We start from the raw sequence: 22,362 nt of genomic DNA on the forward strand, positions 1-22,362 counted from the left end.
TCATTTTATAATACCTTAAATCTACCCATTGTAATGTAGCTCCACAAGTGTAAATCCACATCAAACTTTGCTCATGAATGTGGCTGGAAGATTACGTATATTATCATTGAAAGCAAAAGGGTAGCCGTGAATTAGAATGCAGTGGATCTAGCAAAAATAACTTTCAGTAAATCTTCTTTTAATGCATAGTTTACAATTTTCTTTTGCTCAGCGTGAAACTGATTAAGATCCCCCTCCTAAAGAATATTTTCCCCCTCGCATAGACACATTGTTTAATATAGTTACATCCCCCAATACTTGACAAATCAGAATTTCAATGCCGCAAATGTGATGCTTGTTTAACAGCAGCAGAGTATTAATAATTTATTTATTTGAATGTAGAATAGGTTCCAATTGTAGTATTTCACATGGTGCGGCGACTGAACATATATTCTCTTAGAGGTAGAGAGAAATCTTCAGTGTAAGCTAGTCGTTGCTATCTGCTGGAGGAATTCAGAAATTGATACACAGTGTTAAATATTTTCATCAGTTGTCACTTAAGAGTTACATTTTAAATGATTAAATATTAAAAGTTAAAGCTTAGCCAAGGAATGAAGTAATGAAGAGAAAACTTCTATAAACTAACACAATTGGTTTCTAACAGTAAACTCTATTCTAGAAATCTATAAATGAAGGATGAGATTTAATCTCCAGCATTGCATTTAAATTTTTTTTTTCTTTAAAACAATTGCATACTATGATCAGTTTGAGGCAAAGCATAAGAACAAAACGATGAGAACATTAAAACACTTGTTTAAATATCTAGCTAATAATCCACGGTCGTGTTTCTGAGACACCAAATTAATTAGTTCCGTGAGTCAGAGTCAACTTAAGATATCAACAAACAAAAAAGTCAAACAAACTTGCTATTGAAATAATTTTTCTAAAAAGTACTGAGGGTCTTATTTTACTAATGAATTATATTCTGTAGAAAAGATCTAGAAAACAAAAACTGATTTCAAAAATCAAAATGGACACAATTTTATTATTTCGTGATTACCAAATATCTCTAAAAACTTATTAGAGAATTGTTCTTTTTCTTGCCGTTCACTACGATATTGAAAGGTGGTGTTTCAATTGGGTTTTCTTCTTTCATCTCCCCAAAATACCCCTGACTTCAGCAAAGTCAAACAGAGAGCATCCCAAGAAAGATATATTTTTGGATTAGATGCAAAGAATATTCAAAATATGATGTCTCCACTGTCATGGGATTTCTTTTTTAAAATGTTTTTAATATTTTCTTTCAACTTGTGAAATCCCACTGATGAGATATGCATAAAAATATGCACCCACTTAGAAAAAAAACTCCAAATGTGTGTCCCAAAACAGCATGACAGAAATAAGTACGATGGAGGGAGTGCTCACCTGTCTGCTCATAGGCTTCAGTCTGCAGAACACAGGACCCATCTCTTGTTTCCTAGCCTCGTCACCAGAATCCCATAACATCCTCTGAGTGAACATGGGAAAGCAGGTTAACTTGTATGTTAAAGTGTCTTCTTCAGATCAGATTGTGTTCACATTTTTCAAAGTAAAGAGGTCATTGAGAAAAGAAAATGATGGAAACCTTTAAATTACATATTAAATGATCAGATGCTACTGTCATGCCAAGAACTCATTCAGGCATCAAGAAATTATAAAAATATATACATATATAGTGCTTTTTCTACTTGTCATCTAGTGGTGTAATTCTGAAAGAAGCAACTGTTCTCTTTTACGGTGATGTACCATTTTTAGGTTTCTAGAATAGCAGACCTTTTTTGCTTTGGTCCCAGAGCAAAGAACCTACATGAGGTTTTAAAAATGAGTATTACAAAAATAATAGAGCTTCTTGTTGGTCCACTTTCACACTTACTTAATCTCTCCTTAAGTAAATAAGACAGCAGCAGCACGCAAAAAAGCATCCTTGAAACATAGTCACCCCGTTTTGTGAAACTACGACAGGTATTCAATTTTTAACAAAGCAAGTGCTACAAGAATTTTGATTATTAGATCCTGATATTTTTTTCAGAAATTTTAACATTCTCGTATCTTAATGGTTTATTTGGTCTACAGCTTGATAATGCCACTAATATTGTATTGATTTTTTTATTTACATGCATTACTGCATTTTACCTTGAAACCACGGGAAAGAGCAATACTAGCATTTCCTAGGTGCTCCCTGGTGCCTAACTCTGTGCTAAATCTTTTCGAAGGATTATCTCGTGTCACCTTTAAATAAACTCTTTCAGGACACTCTTGTGTCATAGCTCAGAAAACATCCTCGAGAACATGCCCAACATGCTGGGGCTCCAAGTAGCAGATCCAGCTCAGAGCGCGGAGCTCCACGGCCGCTCCTGCGGACCATCATATCCCCGCCCTTGGTTGAGGTCACCTCCACCCAGCTGCCCAGATCTTCAGGGTCGGAGGTATTCTACACGGGTGAGGAGGTAAAGGAGGTGGAGCCCAGACGGGATAGAGCCTGAAAGATTTGCTTGGCAATGTGTCATAAAAGTGGAAAGTAAGCCTTTAGAAAGACTTAGTTTACTATTCCATTTTGAGAAAAGGGGATAGGCAATGGAGTCTCTTATGGGCTTACTGGTTTCCCCTGCGTCGCAGGCCACTGTCTGGTGCAGCGTCTGGCATGTAGCTTGGGGTTCATAAATATTTCCTGATGGGTGAATGAATGATGCACCTTTCTGGAACCAAAGGCATCGGCTGTGTAAATTGCCCAGCCGCACCATAAAAGGCACTGAAAATGCCTTCCTCCGACTCCACCCTCTGGGAAGAGCAAAGTTAAGGATCAGCATTTTGGGGGCCTGGGCGGTCGGGCCAAGGACACGGAGAGCTACAGAAGAGGCACTTCTAAGTGATGAAGACTCTGACTTTCATCGGAAGCGGCCCCCTGTTTCACTGGGGCTCCAGCACGACAAGCCACATCTACCAGTCTTAGTCTTACCAACTCTACGATGAAGCAAAGTTCATATTTACTTCAAAGGGGGTTTGGAGGGCCGTTTGAGAAACGATGTGTGGCACCACTTACTAAATGATGAAGTTCAAGTTTAAGTGTAAGAATTCTTCCAGGCAACATGTATTTACTGGGAGCGGTGGTGCCCAGGATTAGAGCAGTGCCTCATAGACCTGGCTTCCCTTCTCCATTCGGCTTCTGCCATCTGTCTGGCCTCTGGCAAGCTACCAAAGCTGTTTTCTCGTTGGTTCAACAGGCAACACCGTGGGGCTCGGCTGCTGGGCCTACTAGTAAGTGGCAATGAGAGACAGTCCTGTGCCGGCAGCCAGCTGGACAAAGTGTGGCTGGCCCCATGCACCAGGCAATGGGCTGGACACTGAGCTGTGGGTGTAGGTCACCCTCAAAGCACGGGATACAACCTGGGTGTGGGATCATGCGAATGTGCTTCTGGGTCGAAATGATAGACGAACAGTCTGGATGGAGGTGACAGGGGAGTGAGCGGGCTTCTCCTTGCCACCCCTCTGTCTATTTTGGTCATGCCCATCACTGGGACATAGGTAACATATGCCATCAGCCAGGAGCAAGAGAGCAGCTCCCTCCTCCCCCTGCAACCTCTGCAATAGTACGGACTCAGAGCAGGTGTCCTTTTGCCACAGAACAGAGCCTCTGTCAGAAAAACCAGTGACAGTTCCTCTTCACCGAGGGCTCCTTAAGGCACAGCTTTCATTTCTAGATGTGCCCCAGCCTCCGTCGTGATGCTCACTTTTGGTGGCAAGCTTACTCGAGGCAATAGTGAGGTCCAGCTCCTGCATCCAGCCTCCAACTTATCCTCTGGAACTGGATCTCTCACACCTACTGCTTTTCCCCCAAGTGGGCATAAAAACAAGGAGTAAGGAAGAGGGTAGGGACGGGAGAGTGTCAGCATCTTTGCCAATCATTCCTGCACCCTTCTAGAGAGCTTCTGGAATGGTGCAGAAGCAAAGGGGCTGGCAGAATGTCACTGTGTTGTAGGACAGACTGTGAGGAGAAGGGCACCACAGGAAAGGAGATCAGGAGAAGCGAGACTTCCAAATATTGACAGAAAAAGGCTTTCGCCTGCGTGGGAACTCAAATTACTTAGGACGCAGACACAAGTATTAGCAATGTTATCCTTTCTCAAACTTGTCACAGAGTCGACTTACAGAACAATTATCTACAAACTTCAAGCCAGCCCACCCCACGGACTGGGAAACCATGTGAACAATAACTAAGTCTATGGTGGGTTTTGTTGTTCTTTAAGTGGCTCTGTTCTGAAAACGCTCAAGACAATGCTCAAATCTTAGGAAACATGAACACGCTGTCCCCAAAGGATACATCAGAACTGTATTCATCCTGACCTCTCGAGAAGTCTATGATTTTATTTGAAAGGAGACACATGTATTATGTTTTCCAGAACTGCAATTATAAACCTACTTTCTAAAAAGAGGATTGATTCTAGTTATGATAGAACTAACAACTTACAGATATTCTCAGAGTTTTGCGAAAATTTTTCCTTCCTGGATTTGTGGAGCCAGGGGCTGGAAGACAGTGTCCAATCTCAGTTGAGTGAGTCCTCTTGATGAAGGAGATACCATCACAGAGGCTGAGAACATAAATAATGTGCTAATGTTTCCATTCATCGTACGTGTTGAATGGGTTATGTCATCCCTTGGCTCTAGAGAGAAACAGTCTGAGAAAGACAGAAGGATTGTTCTTTCGTTTTCGTTTGTGGGGTTTTTTTTTGTGGGTTTTTTTTTTTTTGTTTTTTGTTTTTTGGTTTTGGTTTGTTTTTTCACAAACTATCAGAATTTGTTACTAAAAATTAAGATCCGATACAATTCTTATTCAGAGATAATTGGCCAACAGCTTTGTTGCCAGGGGAGGAACGGACTGATGTGCAGGTTCAAAGCTGAAGTCACCCAGGTGTGAAGGGCCAGGTCCTGAATTTGCCTGCAGAGGTTACGACCTGCCCTGGAGCCTACGGTGTGGCAGACAATATGCAGCTTTCTTACTTGCTGTGATTTAAAAAGGAGCTGAAACCAAATAAATTATTTTAATCCCTATCTCACAGTTAAAAAAAATCCAAAGTGTATCATTAGTAATAAACTATGACTTCATTAGAATCTTTCACATAACAGGATTAGAGAAGAATGTGTCAATAATTGGCAAAGGTTTGCCATTCATTAATTAACACCTTTGTATGAATACAAACTTGTTATCCTCACATATTATAGGTGAAAGATTATCATTAATGTAAGCCATGACATTTATGAGCATTTTTTAAATTCTTTTAATTTACTTTTAATAGGTTGATTCAAAGACATTTTTAAAAATCCCCATTTTTTTTTCTGGGTGAAAGGTGAGTATATTTTAATGCCTATAACAATCCCTAAGGAGAGATTACGTAATTTCATTTTTTATATGAAATTGCATTAATTTTAAATTTGCTTTCATTTTCTCACCTGTCTGTAGAAACCAAGCACAAATGTTAGTCTAGTTACCATGTGTCATTCAGGCTGCTTTTCACCAGAATTACTCTGGCTGACTTGCCCTCTCCAAGAGGAAACATCACTCAGAAGAAAAATTGGTCAAGTCTAATTCACTGCATAGAATTTCAGTGCTGTTTTCTAAGTTTGCCACAAGTAAACAGTTTACATTAAAAGGTTAATAGAAACAGAGACATGGTTTTCCCTGATAGCTAGCACTGATCTCATTTTCATTCAAAAACTAGTCAAATTACCTTTTCATACGCTCATCCCTTCTAAAATAATGCATTCTTTCATTACAAATGTATTTTGAAGGAAAAGGTATTCTTCCTCAGAAATGATTGGGGCAGGATTAAGTAGAAAGGAGAAATGACTTGCTCTGTTGATCCATTTCTAGTCAGGACAAAGTAGAGTGTCCCTCACAGAGAAGTAAAATTTGCTGTTAGTTTTATACTCTAAGAAAGGCAATAGAGAGAATAATTATGTAGTAAGATTCAAGTTACTTGTTTTCGTAGATAGGATTATTCTTCATTTTTTTAGAAAGATTTATTTATTTATTTGAGAGAAAGAGAGTGCACACAGGCAAATGAGGGGAGGAGCAGAGGGGGAGAATCTTCAAGCCGACTCCCAGCTAAGCAAAGGGCCTGACCCAGGACTCCATCTCATGACCCTGAGCCGGTAAAGACCGAGATCATGACCTGAGTGGAAACCAAGAGTCAGATGCTCAACTGACTGAGCCCTACCCAGGCGCCCCTCGTAGGTAGGTTATTTCTAAGATTCAGTTTGTTACCTTGTTTATGTGCAATTTGGCAAGACCCCACATGTGTATGTATTTAAAATAATCATTAGTCCCTTTGAAAATCTAAGTACGTGGCAAATATCCACCAATGCATTTAAGCATTGAACCTTGTTGAATTTTTTTAAATGCAGTTTCATTATCAAGCACTCCTATGATTGAATGCATAGATACATGAATTCATGAATCTAAATCATGGGGTACGTAAATTACTCATTTTAAGTAGTAGATTGTTTTAAACATAAATATATACTTTGATGAGATGTTACAAATAGTCCATATTCAAGCCATATAGGTCTTTAAGGCACATTTCTCAGTGAAAATAATTTAAATCATTTATGAGTATGAATGTAAGCTGGTGTGAGAACATAGCTTATAAATATATGCATATTTGTGCATTTGTAGAAAAACTCTCCATGGCCTCGATCAGATTACACTGACAGAATGCCCACCTAATCTCTTCTAAACGATCTGGTAATTTTGTGTATGCATTTCTCACGCTATTTTATGCTGTTCTTTTTTATTAATCAAAATAACAAGATAGGGAATTAAGGAACTGCTGACTCATTTTTAAAAAGTAATTTAGGGGAGCCTGGGTGGCTCAGTCATTAAGCGTCTGCCTTCGGCTCAGGTCATGGTCCCAGGGTCCTAGGATCGAGCCCCGCATTGGGCTCCCTGCCCAGCGGGAAGTCTGCTTCTCCTTCTCCTGCTCCCCCTGCTTGTGTTCCCTCTCTCCCTGTATCTCTCTCTGTCAAATAAATAAATAAAATCTTTAAAAATAAAAAATAAAAAAAGTAAAAAAATAAAAAGCAATTTAATTCTACTTTGGGAGGAATTTGTCATCCTTGAGATATTAACTCTTTCAAAACTTTCTAATCCGTATTTGACAACACAGATACTTCATACATGCTAACCAAATGCCCTGAACTATATTCACGACTTTTTGGATTTCAGGTTTCTATTTCTGTGACAAACCCATGTCAAGCCATACAATCATGACTTTTACTTGGAGAAATTAAAAACAGTAAAGTTAATATAGGTTTGAAACTTTGATTTATACTAGAAATGTTTCCTTATATATTTACTTTATTAGGAAAATAATTAAAAGAAAGTTTAGAAGATGTCTTACAAGAATTTTTGATGAGTTTATTTTCACTTTCTCATTTTTTATCAAGTTTTACCAATACCTCTGGTTTGAGTGTATATTTGGGAACATGTGCTACATTTTGATTTTGTATTCCATATCATAACAAAATATTATGTTATATAAACATTATATATTATATATAGCATTATGTTCTATATGTTATGTATTATGGATAAAGTATTATCTACAAATATATATGTTATGTCTATTTAATTACATATAATGACTTGTGCTCCAAAATAAAAGGTGAATCTTCAAGACTAACTAGGTAAAAATATGTATTACAAATTACATAGTAGCACAGAGGATGGCCTAGGAAATAATTTGAAAGGACAGGCTTAAATATCCATGGCATCTCTAATTTTACCAACTTTAGAAATATATAAAATCTAAAGTTCTAACAGTTCTGAAATATTGCTGTGTCATTAGTTAACATAAGTGTTCAAAATTCAGTTGTTGTTGTTTTTCTTCCTTGAAGTATGATTGACATCCAACATCATATTAGTTTCAGGTATACAACGTATTGATTTGTTATTTGGATACACTGAAATAACCACCACAATAAGTCTACTTACCATCTGTCACCATACAAAGTTACAAAAATTGTGTGTGTGATGTGAACTTTTAAGATTTCCTCTCTCAGCAACTCTCAGATACACAATACAGTATTATTGACTAGAGTCGCCATGATGTACATGACATCCTCATGACATTTATCTTACAACTGGAGGTTTGTACCTCTTGATCCCTTTCACCCACCCTGTACCTGACTCCCTCTGACAGCATCTATTCTCTGTATCTGTGAGTTTTGTTTTGTTCTGTTTTATTGGTTCATTTGTTTTGTTTTTTGAAATTCCATATATAAGTGAAATCATATTACCATATGATTGCCTTTCTCAGTCTGACTTATTTTACTTGGCGTAATACCCTCATGGTCCACCCATGTTGTCACAAATGGCAAGATTTCATTATATTTTTATGACCGAATAGTATTCCATTGTATATATACCACATCTTCTTTATCTTTTCATCCATCGATGGACAATTAATTTGCTTCCATATCTTGGCTATTGTAAATAATGCTGTGATGAATATAGTGGTGCATATATATTTTTGAATTAGTGATTTCATTTTCCTTAGCTAAATACCCAGAAGTGGATTTGCTGGATCATATGGGAGTTTTATTTTTAATTTTTTTGAGGAAGCTCTATACTGTTTTCCACAGTGGCTGCACCAGTTTGCATTCCCACCAACAGCACACAAGGGTTCCTTTTTCTCCTCATCCTCACCAACACTTGTTGTTTCTTGTGTTTTTGATTTTAGCCATTCTGACAGATGTGAGGCTTTAATTTGCATTTCCCTGATGATGACTGATGAGCATCTTTACATTGTGCCTGTTAGCCGTCTATATAACTTCTTTGGAAAAAATGTCTCTTCAAATTCTTTGCCCATTTTAAAATTGGATTGTTTTGTTGTTGTCATTGTTGTAGTTGAGCTGGAGGAGTTCTTTGTATATTTTAGATAAAGGATTTGCAAATATTTCTCCCATTCAGTGGGTTGCCTTTTAATTTGTTGATGGTTTTCTTCTCTGTGCAGAAGTTGTTTAGTTTGATGCAATCTCATTGTTTATTTTTGCTTTTACTGTCATTGTCTTTGGAGTCGGATCCAAAAAAACCATTGCGCAGAGCAATGTCGATAAGCATACCATCAACATTTTCCTCTAGGAGTATTTTGGCTTCTGGTTCTACTTTCAAGTTTTTAATCCATTTCACATTTATTTTTGTGTATGGTGTAGATAGTGGTCCAGTTTCATTCTTTTGTATGTGGCTGTCCAATTTATCCAAAACCATTTATTGAAGAGACTGTCCTTTCCCCATTGTATATTCTTGCCTCCTTTGTCATAAATTAATTGACCATATATGCTTGGATTTATTTCTTGTCTTTCTATTCTGATCCATTGATCTATGTGGCTGTTTTTATGCCAGTACCATACTGTTTTGATTACTATAGCTTTGTAATATAGTTTGAAATCAGGCAGCATGATGCCTCCAGCTTTGTTCTTTCTCAAGATTGATTGGTTGGGCTATTCAGGATCTTTTGTGGTTCCATACAAATTTTAGGATTGTTTGTTCTATTTCTGTGAAAAAAAGCCACTGGAATTTTGATAGGGAATGCACTGAATCTATAAATTGCTTTGAGTACTATGGACATTTTTACAATATTAATTCTTCTAATTCATGAGCATAGAATATCATTTCATTTATTAGTGTCTTCTTCAATTCCTTTCAATGTCTTACAGTTTTCAGAGTACAGGTCTTTCACCTCCTTGGTAAATTTATTCCTAGGTATTTTATTCTTGTCAATAGGATTTTTTTCTTAATTTCTCTTTCTGATAGTTTGTTGTTAGTGTATAGAAATGCAACAGATTTGGGGTGAGAATCATTATGCCTGTGCTTCTCATGATATATATTTTACTTACATTTCTCTGTGTATGTGCTTATATTCCAATATATGTGAACCTGCCCAGTGTATTTTTCAGTTCAGTTACTATATTCTTCAGTTCTGTGACTTCTGTTTGATACTTTCTCTTATTTTCTCTTTGTTGAAGTTCTGTGTGTGTTCATCAATTCTTTGCCAGAGTTTGATATGCATCTTTATGACCACCACCTTTTTTTAGAAGATTTTATTTATTTATTTTGAGAGAGAGAGAGAGTGAGAGAGCAGCCAAGGTAAAGGGAGAGGAAGAGAATATCAAGTAGACTCCACACTGAATGCTGAGTCCAACTCAGGGCTTGATCCCACGACCCTGAGATCATGACGCAAGTGGACACCAAGGGTCGGCTGCCTAACCAACTGCGCCACCCAGGCGCCCCATGACCATCACTTTGAACTCTTTATCAGGTAAATTACTTATTTCTGTTTCATTGAAGTTTTTTTTGGGGGGGGTTTAATCTTGTTCTTTTATTTGGAACATATTCCTCAATTTCAGGCGCCCCTATGACCATCACTTTGAACTCTTTATCAGGTAAATTACTTATCTTTGTTTCATTAAAGTTTTTTTTTCCCCAGGGGTTTAATCTTGTCCTTTTATCTGGAATATATTCCTCAATTTCCTCATCTTGATTGACTCTCCATGTTTGTTTCTATACATTCAGTGAAACAGCTCTCTACTAATCTTGTAGGGGTAGCTCTATTAGGTGATGAATCTTATTGTTGAAACTTGCCCCAGTTCTTGGTTGTCTCTCAAACTGCCTCTTGAATTGTTTCAGACCTATGGGGTCCAAAAACATAATCCTTCCAGGCCACCAGAGCCCAGCACTCAAGGCGCATCTTCTGTGTGCGCTGTGTGCACTGGCTGGTTTTGGGGGTTGTGAGGGAAGCAGAGCACCTGTCCACTGCCTCTGGTAAGGCTACAGGAGCATAGGCAGGGGGTAGAGATTGGGGCACCCTCTTACCACCTCTTGCGGGGCCACAGTATTGGCATGGGGGGGCACTAGCAGGGTTGAGTGAGAATGCAAAACTGGCTCCCACCAGCACCAGTGCTAGGAAGGGAGAGAATGTAAGCATGGCACTCGTCACCGCCTCTGTCCCTGGAGAGAGGCTCAGTAACCTTTGGCCCCTCTGACAGATGCTTAAAAATTGTAAATGAATCTTCTTCACATATGGTCTAGGCTCTTTTTTAAACTACTACTTTTGCACTAGATCCCACAGTGAGTGAGCTTGTGAGGAGCCCTTAATAGAAGACTTTCTATTCCCTATAACCTTGTGGTTCTCCTGGATGTAAGTCCTTTTGTTTTTCAAAGCCAGATGTTTTGGGGACTTGTTTCTCCAGTGCATGTCGCAAGGGTTGAGGTGCGTGAGGTTGGACACAAACCCCTTGCTCCTCAGGAAGGGGCTCATATTTGTGAGACCTCTCCAAATGGTGCTTTCCATGCCAGGGGTGGGGTTTTTGATGAGACTATATCTCTGTCTCCCCTACTCATCTTGATGTGGCCTTTTTATCCTTCCTAGTAGAGAAGTTATTCAGCTAGCTCTCAAGTTCTTTTCAGAGGGAATTGTTCTGTATGCAGCTATTGATTTGTTGTGTCTGTGGGAGAGGTGAGTTCAGGATCTTCCCGTGCCACCATCTTAAACTGCCTCCCCCACAATTTCATTTTGAAGTGAACATGGATTACACATTTCTTAAAGTTTTCAAGAAGTTATCAATTTCTGTCATATTCTAGTGGATCTGTTCCTTATTTTGTAAAAGTCAATACAGTCTTTGAAAATAAAGAATATTACAGCTTTAAAAATAGTTTGCAGGTTTTTTTCTTTGAAGAGGCAAGATGAGTCATTTGCCTGAAAAAATAAAATGATAGTGAAGACATATGTGCTTATATTAATACTAATTTTATTTATTAATTCAACTACAGCTGTGTTGAACTAGTTCATCATTTTATTGGTAATTTGGCAATGTATTATGCAGTATTAAAAACTTCTTCATTATGCAATGGTCATAGTAAAGAAAGTACAAGTTGGTGAGAATTTTTTGAACTAAATATTCCTTCTAAATCATTAGATTAGCCAACTGCAACTCGGAATTTTTGGCAAAGGATCTAGGATCAATATCAATTAAGTAAGTATCTGATTTTTTTAAAAATCTCATATTTTAAATACAGTCTAAGAAGCACCTACTGGGAGTTTATAAATTAGCATGAGTTTAAAGTGTCCAAACATAAGTCAGTACTTGAATGATGGCAAGAAACAAATGTTAATGCTCCTCGAGGCTTTGGGATGAGAATCGTTATGCCTATGTTGCACATAATATATATTTTATTTACATTTCTCTGCTACGTGTGCTTATATTCCAACATGTGTGATTTTTTGCACCAAGGTGTGATATCCTGGTATGAACACCCCAGGTATTCATGCACTGCTAAAGCAATCTTAGTGCTTCAGATACTCAGAAATTCACCATTCTGACTGTAACTCTACTTCTTTGCTTTCCAGTCTCTTTTCTTTGAGGGTTAGGGTAAAAGAGGTTCACTAATCTTTTAGCATTGTATCTGTAAAAAGTGCTAATAATATCCTCCATACTACTATGAGAATCAAAGTAGGTAATGTATGTTCAGTAAGTTTTGTGCTAAAAAAATACTCTAAAAATGCCATATATTAAGGCATTAATAAGCATTGTTTATTAATGAACATATCTAACCTTTAAAAATACATTTGTATTTTCAGATTGTTCTGTTTTGCAGGGTAGAATTTCCTTAAATCTACTAACTCTGTATAAAATGATTGTTCTAAAATTGTTTCTTCAAAAAATTGTTTTTAATCTTAGCAGATCATCGATCAAAAATCTTTAGGCAAAATCTGGAGTGACTATTTTATGGAATGTAAAAGATCACCCATTAAACTTACTTTATTGGAAATAAATTCATTATAAATATAAATACAAAATGTCAATATAAAATATACCACATATGAAATCAATCAAACAATATCTTAAATCCAAGTAAATACTGACCTAACTGAAAACTTCTTGGTAGACCATACACTCACTATAATAATACTTTTGCTTAGAACATTTTGAAACCCCTATTTTTTTGGAAGTAGCTTTATACTTTATTTGTGAGTCCCCTATTTTTTCTTTGAAGAGGCAATCAATATTCTATTATTATACAATATTATACAATTATACAATATTATACAAAATTATTATATTATACAATATTCTATTATCAATATTCTATTGTAGATAAAATATATTATTTCTTGAAGGGATCACAGAGTGTTTACAATTCAGCTACAATGCAAGAATTTTTGTGCTCAGTGCAGACTTTAAAACACATCACTAATCCATTGTCTTGGAGTACTTTTGTACTCTATTTTATAGTTGTACTATATTTTTGATCCAGAAGTGAATCAGTTAGCCTGGTCATTAAATTTATTTATCAAGATCAAATGACATTTTATTGCTTAAAATGAATTTTAAATGAATCTAACACGTACTCAAAAATACATTTGCTATCAATGATAATATTTTAAAGAACACACAAGTAACTTCCAAAGAAAACTTCTAAGACTTATTTGAACAATGGCACAAGATTTGGAAAAAATGTAAAGTCCTGAGGTGCCAGGCCAAACAGAGACATATGGGCACTATGGAAAGTCTAACAGTAATTTTAAATAATTCTTCAGTATTTTTATTTAGAAGAGGTACTTAACACTGCATAGGGAATGCCCATTAGATTCCTCACCTTAATATGGTACGTCTACTGATCAAAAGAAAGTTCTATGGTAAACAGAACCAGTCCTCCTCTGATGACAGTTGGTAGCCATTTATTGGGCCAGATCATGGGTTCTGTGATATCTCACTATCCTCTCCCATTCCAAGAGGCTGTTCTTTCCAACTCTGGCAATCCCATGTGATAATATACATATGAGGTTTCTGGCAAACACAATTTTCTCTATCTTGTTACATTTTCTGGGGTGTTTCATTATCCCATGTAGTGGTCTCCAGTTTATATGCTCTTTTTTCACTACTGGTTGAATATATGAATTCTGATATGTCACACACAACTGGTCATGTTGCTTTCTTTTCCATAGTCACATTTTATAGTTCCAAAAGTTTTAACATACTCAACTCAGGGGTCATTAAGGGGATATTCCAAGTGGTGAATATGCCCCTCTGACCTTTGGAAATAGATATTATTCTGTGCTCCCCTTTATTACCCAAGCAGTGGCCTCAGATGGAACCGATATTACCTAGAAGCTGTAGGAATAACAATGCTGACCTAACAAACAATGAATTTGTTTTGGTTAAGTAGATCCCAAAAATATATCCAGTGAATGACTTAAAAACATCCACTTCCTTTATGACTATCTGTTGCTAAAAGCTATTTTTTAAATGATAGTACATATAGTTACAGGAAAATCATGTGCCCAAGAGAATGTAATTTCTGTAAGATCATGTACATTAGAGCTCAGTAAATATTTGTTGAATGAGGCAAATATGAGCTGAGAGAATTCTGGGAATGTTTGGTCTGATTGTAAGATTATGCTTTGAAATGATAGGTAGAAGTTACTAATCTAGCAGATAATGTACTTAGTTAGACTGAATTTTTTTTCAAAGTGAAGGTAAAAAGAAGTAGAAATGAGCATGGTCCTTGGGGAAACTACTTAAGAGGCTATTAAACTATCAATTATCTCAAGAAATAGTAGAAACAAATATGAATATCATTAATAAATTATGTTGTTGCCAACATTCAGAATATTGAATTTAAGAAAAGGATATTTTATAAAAGGCTTGAAAACTCCTTTTGCATTTTAAAGCTTTTCCAAATGCATTTAGGCAAAAATCAAAGCAAAACAAAATTGTATTGTGTCTTTCAAACTGATGGTTGAGATGTCTCTTGTCTTTTGTACAAATTTCTATCTTGTCCATAGTAAGTTTATTGACACTAAATTATGATACATAAAATAGTTTTATGAATGAATAAGATTAAATAAAAAATGAGTTAAGAAATATAATTCAGGGCGCCTGGGTGGCTCAGTTGGTTAAGCGACTGCCTTCGGCTCAGGTCATGATCCTGGAGTCCCTGGATCGAGTCCCGCATCGGGCTCCCTGCTCGGCAGGGAGCCTGCTTCTCCCTCTGACCCTCCCCCTTCTCATGTGCTCTCTCTCTCATTCTCTCTGTCTCAAATAAATAAATAAAATCTTTAAAAAAAAAAAAGAAAAAAAAAGAAATATAATTCAGTAGAATGTTCTTGATACAATCAAGTGGGAATATCTTATAACCTTTAGGTAAATATTTTCTACTAGAAATAAATTATATTTAATCATGCTGTTGAATAAGTAACATTAAGTTAGAGTATAAAGATATGGAATTTGATTCTTAGAATACATGTCTGGTTCCCCAGAGAAAGTAGAAAGAATGACTTGCCTTAATTGCTTCTCTTTCATCTTTAGCAAACCTAAATCAGGTTAGAGGTAAGAAACTACTTAGTTTTTGTAATTAAACAATCTCAATAGTTTGAAAATTGTACTAAATATTGTTTTGCAATTTCTACCAATACCAGATTCAGTCCAAACCTCAGGATCAATGGGCATAGCTCAGGATCCAAACATTACTCATGGGGACCAATGAACAACTTCTTCATTTCTTGCCCATTATAGGCAAGACTAGGCTTTGGAGGTGTACCTGTCTTTATAGAATATAAGTACTCCAAGTGTATCATCTGACAAACAGCATTTAGAATGCTAAAGGATAAAAGCAGGTGTTTCTAATCTCTCAACTTTGAAAAAGATGTTGAAAATCTGAGTTAGAGGATGAGAATCCATGACCTTTGGTTTGGCAGTGAAGATTACTCTTCAGGTGGAAGTGAGCAACAAGGAGTTGAGAGATACTACCATGTACTTAACTAAATAAGTGCTGTAAAAGTGATATTTGATTCTGTAAGTTAGAAGTGAAATAATGCTTGCTGAAGTTAAAGAATGGAAGTTATTTATTTCTTAGTAGGCTCAAAACTCAAGATCTGCTAAAAAGATTACTTTTAGCCTACAGTTTTAAAAAAGCTCTTAATACCAGGTACAAATGTGTTAGAATAAGAAACTAAAAAAAAAAAAAAAAAAGAATACTGCAAAATATGATGAAAAAATTGCATCTTCTAAAACCAAGGTTTTATCCATTATCAATATTCTATTGTAGATAAAATACATTATTTCTTGAAGGGATCACAGAGTGTTTACAATTCAGCTACAATGCAAGAATTTTTGTGCTCAGTGCAGACTTTAAAACACATCACTAATCCATTGTCTTCTTATGCCATCATTCCAAGACCTTGACCACATGATGCTTTTCAAATGGCCAACATCTACAATGTTGTGATCTGCCAAATAGCAAATCAACCTTTATAATTAAAGTTGACAAGCTGACAAGAAAAATGAGTGTATACTTGTATATATATATGAATTTTTATGTCACATTGCCGTCTGTACACTTATTTGCTTTTCGTCAATAGCCGAAGGCTCATTTCTCTGCACCAGAAGCATGTTATATTCCAAGGTCTTCAGACAGCTCCCCTTCGCCCTAGTGAGTCCGTTGATTAATTTTGGATACTCTTTTTAATTAACACCCCAAAGGAGATCTAAATTATCTAGCCCATAGTCCATGAAAAACAAGTGACTCTGAAGAATAATGACCCAGGGAGACAGGCACACTCTCTTCAAATGATGTTATAAGAACATTCAGTCTTTCACAAGTCAAAATCATGTCAGGCAATGCCTAGGGAGGACATAGGCCTTTAATCAGGGCAAAAATAGAGGTTTATATTAGTCTAATTTAATTTTCTTTTTGACAGGGAGAGAAGTGATAGATGCCCCTTGACAGATGAAACATGGTGCCCCAATACAGTCATGGTTGCCATTGGCCTTGATTAGTAACTGGTCCCATTTTGACCTCCAGGCAGAAGAGTTGGTGAATGACAGAAAAGAGTGAAGCAATTAAAAGAGTAGGATGAAGTAGAAAACTAGCTAATTGTACCCAAATCTGTGAAACCTAATCATAGAACCAAGAAATATGATGCTGATGGCAGCTTTCGTAAGTATGTCTAAAGACATTAACCCAGCACGTGTGAAGATTACAATGGAACAACTCTGACAATACTAGTGCCACGCAGAAAGTTTCAGTTCATATCTTTCGAAAACCTTTTCTGAGGAGCAATTCTGTGGGAAGCCAACTGTTGCATCTGTTGGAGATGACGGGAAATACAGTCTCTTTCATTTCTAGGCCACGTCGCGAACAGGTGCAAAAAAAAAACTATCGCGACTTCTTAAGCAAAAAAGCTTTTTAGTGAATCAAACTAACCCAGGTACCCAGTAAAAAACAAAAGCCAAAAAACAGAACCCTGAAATAAATACAGTGTCTTAACTATGGTTTTCACTCTATTTCATTCTAGACCACTTGACTTTGTATAGCATAGTTAAGGAGCATTTTCGAAGCTGAGTCATCTAATTGCTACTCTTCTGCTGGTTGTACTCAGCACTCAGCAGCTCCACATTTAGAAAAGCATATGCCATTCTATCTGTTCCTCTTCAGGGGGAAAAAAATATCTTCCAGTTGATACTATGGATTCCATTTTTACCCTTACCAACAAAATGCTGAAGTTGTTTCTTCCTCATCGTTTTGATGTTTAAAACCTCTAACCTGCAAAAGTCTGTTATGTAGTCTAACACTTTGCCGTGATGAAATGTGGATGCTTTTTATTGCTTTTCTTAATCTAAAATAAGAATGAGTGGCCATAACTTAAACAGCTAAGCATGTTACCACTTCAAGGCACCAAGTCTTAAAAGAAGAAAAGTAGTTGTATGTAAAGTTATTCTTCAATTTGAAACATGAATGTCTACTTTCACAGTATCCATTCATTCATTCATTCATTCAATCAGTCAGTCAGTTAGGCAGCAAACATTTATTGAGTGCCTTCTATGGATCAAATGCTGCAAAAAGTACCGCGCCAATACAATGAATTTGGTAGCTCCCCAGATGGCTCCAAATTCCCATTTTCCTCTCTGCACAATGCTCTTTGCAATTTGATCTTGCTACTGTTTTCGTAAAATGGTGGAGTCTATTTCTCCACCCCTTAAATCTGGACTATATGACTTTGGCCAATGCGCTTTTAGAAATTATGAAACAAACAGCCTTGAAAAGCACTTTCCCTGGTACTTGGAAAGGGAAAGCCTGGAACACCAAAGTTTGAGTGATGATAGAGGAAAGAATTAATAAGCAAAAGAGACGGAGACCGAGATATCAGTCACACTGCTGTATTAATGAAGTTACATTCATATGAAGACTTTGATATGGATGGATATAGTCATATTATGACTATCATTATGACTCCATATAATTGAATTATTATTAATGAACAATTATTAACAAATATACTAGAGGGGCGCCTGGGTGGCTCAGTCGTTAAGCGTCTGCCTTCGGCTCAGGTCATGATCCCAGGGTCCTGGGATCGAGCCCCACATCGGGCTCCCTGCTCAGCGGGAAGCCTGCTTCTCCCTCTCCCACTCCCCCTGCTTGTGTTCCCTCTCTCGCTGTGTCTCTCTCTGTCAAAGAAATAAATAAAATCTTTAAAAAAAAAAAAAAACAAATATACTAGAATTTCCTAATGCTTTCCAAGTTTTCAGCTGTGGAGTGCTTTCTTATACTCCACATGACTACTGCAAATTATTTTGAAAATATCTTTTGGTAGTTTCATATTCACTGCATAATCTATCTAAGGGAGTCTAACACATTATTAATGCTACTGGCTTCAGCAGAAATTGTGTTGTCTAAATTGATCTCTCACCTATCTCAATCATGATACATTTTCAAAATAATAAATATATTAATCAAAGAATATGCTATCTTTGAATCTCCACAAAATACTGTGTTATGGGGCGCCTGGGTGGCTCAGTCGTTAAGCGTCTGCCTTCAGCTTAGGTCATGATCCCGGGGTCCTGGGATCGAGCCCCGCGTCGGGCTCCCTGCTCAGCAGGAAGCCTGCTTCTCCCTCTCCCACTCCCCCTGCTTGTGTTCCCTCTCTCCCTGTGTCTCTGTCAAATAAATAAAATCTTAAAAAAAAAAAAAAGTACTGTGTTATAACTTTAGTACTTATTTTCTAAGAATATTTAATAAATGTGGTAGAGGTCATTAAACAGTACGGAAAAAAAGGTAGCCAATTTTAGGAAATTCCAATGATAAAAGATGAAATTTGATCCCTACCACACAACCTATACAATTCTAGTTAGACTACAGTTCTCACCATAAAAAATAAGACAATACATATTCTGGCGGTTGCATCGGACACTGTCTTTAAGACTTTGGAGTTCTAACAAGGCACAAAAAGCAATAACCATAAATAAAATGACTTCTAAATTATATTAAATTAAAGCTAAAACTTTTCTATCCTGGTACATTTGTTGTCTGAGCAGTATACTCTTTGGTCATTTACCTCAAATTTGTTGCAAGGGTGATTCATTCACTGAAATCTAGTACATTCCCTAATATTTTTCTTTCTCCCTAAAAGGTGTCAGCTGGGTAAAAATATTCTTATGTCACATCTTCATCCTTCTTCATTCATTAGATTGTCCTCTGATACCTTCCAGCGTCGCATACAGAAAGTCTAATAATAAACTTGGTTTTTATGACTAATACTTCTTTATATTTTTGTTGAGTGTTTTGATTTATTTCTTACATTTTATGCCCCATACCATTAATTTAGGTCAAGAGTCACCCATCCACTCCTTCCATTCATTATTGATTTTTGTAGTAGGAAAGCCATATTTTTTAATTCTTAAAAAGTCTCCTTTGTGCTACACTTGAATTTCCTTAGAACTCTTAATATATATATATTTTTAAAAATCCAAGTAGTCTTTTGTCAACTCTTTCAGACTAATCTTGTTCTCTGCGAATGCTGTGTCTTATTGCATGGCTTGTCATGTTTTTGTTTGTCTTGCTTTGCTTATGAGGGAGCAAGTCAGGTTATTGGAATATTTAGCTGAGGCAATCCGGCAGGCGAAAGGAGCCAGAGGGCCTCCCAGGTAGGAGTTCCAGCTGTCTAAAGAGGCCCCATGGAAAGCATCCCTGTTTCTGGTTTCCCCACTCCTTCCCAGGCTCAGGGATAGATATGCACAAAATGTTTCTCTTGTGCCTAATAGCCACACTTTTCTTCCCTTTGAAACACCTCCAAATAAAAAGGTGCCCACTCAGCATGGAACTCAATGCAACTCTCCCTTGTAGAAGTGGAAATACACTCATCTTCTCCTCAAAGGAAATCATCGACGTGTTGTCAGTTAATCGCCATCTAGCTCCAAACCCAGGATTCCTGATGATGTCTATTCGTCCTACTGGGTGGGAATCAGGTCTTGGTGTTCTGTGATGTTTGGAAAAAAATTAAATAATTTAACTACCCCCAATCTACCCATGTTGGGGAAGTGAGAGAAACCACAAGATATATATATATATACACATAATTTATATATAATATTTGATTAATATATAATAAGATAATATATATCTTTATTTCATATATTTATAAATATATTATATATTATTGTATATAACCCAAAAGAAGGGAAATACAGATAGAAACCAAACTCTTTGTTTCCCATATGGTCATGGTTGGCACATATATGACTTCCTTCTTTCATTATCAACCTCATTTTACATTTGACCAGCACATAGTTGGTTAGAGTTCTTTACCCCACTGGGGTGATCCATAGTTTCGTTTCTGAAGTATGTGACTGTTTAGTGGTACTTCTGAGAAGGGATCACCATCCTCTTCCATTAACTTCCTCTCTGAATGGTGTTAACACAAGGGCAATCCCAGGCGCTCAACTGTGCTCCATCCCCGGGACATCATACCCCACTGCACAACAGCAGCCCTAGCTCCTCACTGATCACTCAGCCCTCCAGAGCTCCCCTCTCTGCCATCACGGCCAACTGGGCAAATACTGCACAGGATGTGGCACGAGGCTGTCTGACACCCACCCACAGCTGAGCTACCTTGCCCACTGACACCAAGGAGACCCTTCTGCTGTGGAAGCCTTTTTGAACATTCACATCAGACACAAATATTCTCGAACCTTTGGAATCTGTTCCTAGATTCCTATCCACATACCCCTTTATTGTCAACCCCTAACATTGTTCCTTCCAAATCCCTCACCATCGGTCCAAACAATTTGCCACAATTTGTGAATTAGTATAGATTCATACTTCAGTTCTCTTCTTACAGAATAACATAAACAATTTGAAGTTCTGCCCATGGGGAGGATTTCCATTCGGCACTGTTTTTCACGTATGAATGGAGTTATAACACCCCTAAGCCCTCTTCTCAGTGATGCCAGCCCCTGTTTCTCATGTTGGATTTTTTTTCTCAGTCCTAGAAAGGATTTCTGATGAGTCTATAGGTGTGCACTGGAGGAGGGTGGTAGGGAAGCAAGAGTGGGCACAATCGGAATATGATCCAATGGCTCATGCATCCTTCATGGGCATGACTGGCCCCAGCCTCATCCACTCTATGACATTTCATCCACTGGATGATTTCATGCTCCCTGGCATGCCAGATCTTATGTCAACATCAATCCAGTTAACTCCCTGTTCTTGATGGACAGCATGGTTGGCAATGGGCCTTGTCATTTTCCACCAAGACATAGTAACAAACCAAGAACCACTTCTCCGAAGGAAATGCCGACTCTACATCTAGGGACGTCCATTGGGAATCTACTCTCAGGACTTGGCAAAGTCTCCGCATGCCCTCCAGACCTGCAACGCAGGCTTCGTAACCTAATGAAGTTGTGGTCAAAAGAAATGATGCTGCGTGATTTCAACTTGAATAAACTTCAAAATTTCAGGTGGTTTTTTTACACAAATTTCCTCTCTTCTGGCAACGTAAGCTAGGGGACATCCGAGTTAGTTCGCAACAGCAGAGGTACGGCTGAGATGTTCCAGCACTTGCGGCTGTCAGACCAAAAGATCTAAATTGATTTCAAGCTAAAGATCATTTCCTCGTCCAAGACCACGCCCCAGTTTGCAAATGCAGCTTCCACCACACAATGGCAGCCTCCCCATTGAAATGTTCATTTGAGCAGAATAAAATTTGATTTGGGTTCATTTGCATAGTGTGAGCTAATTTCAAAATCTCCCAGAAAAAAGCCAATACATTGTTCGTGGAAAACACAACTAAAGATTATTTTAATAATCTGAAGGTGAAGGGAATCAATTTCCAGATATAAAAGCTGGTATAATAAAGTGCGTTGATTTCACTTTTGGGGGAGAGAGTTTAATATGATTGTTAAAGAGTCCCATGTCCCTAAAAGGTGAAGAATCATGGATCAGATGAATAACAAATTTTTCATACATTTTGAGCAACAGTATCTGCCACAGTGCCTCACCTCAGGTCTTTTATT

General features: G+C 37.3%; 1 long non-coding RNA gene across 1 annotated transcript in view; it reads right to left on the reverse strand.

The window, feature by feature from the left end:
- Positions 1-350: 350 nt before the first annotated feature.
- The window catches only part of LOC144379245 (uncharacterized), a 101,903-nt gene continuing 79,891 nt past the window's right edge, over positions 351-22,362 (reverse strand). Inside the window, exons 3-4 of the long non-coding RNA XR_013441910.1 lie at positions 1,405-1,488; positions 351-479 (exon numbers count right to left, since the gene is read on the reverse strand). This is a non-coding gene — a long non-coding RNA (uncharacterized LOC144379245). The remainder of the gene's footprint in view (positions 480-1,404; positions 1,489-22,362) is intronic.

The sequence above is a fragment of the Halichoerus grypus genome, chromosome 10, assembly GCF_964656455.1.
Source record: "Halichoerus grypus chromosome 10, mHalGry1.hap1.1, whole genome shotgun sequence".
In the NCBI taxonomy this organism is placed as follows: Eukaryota; Metazoa; Chordata; class Mammalia; order Carnivora; family Phocidae; genus Halichoerus; species Halichoerus grypus.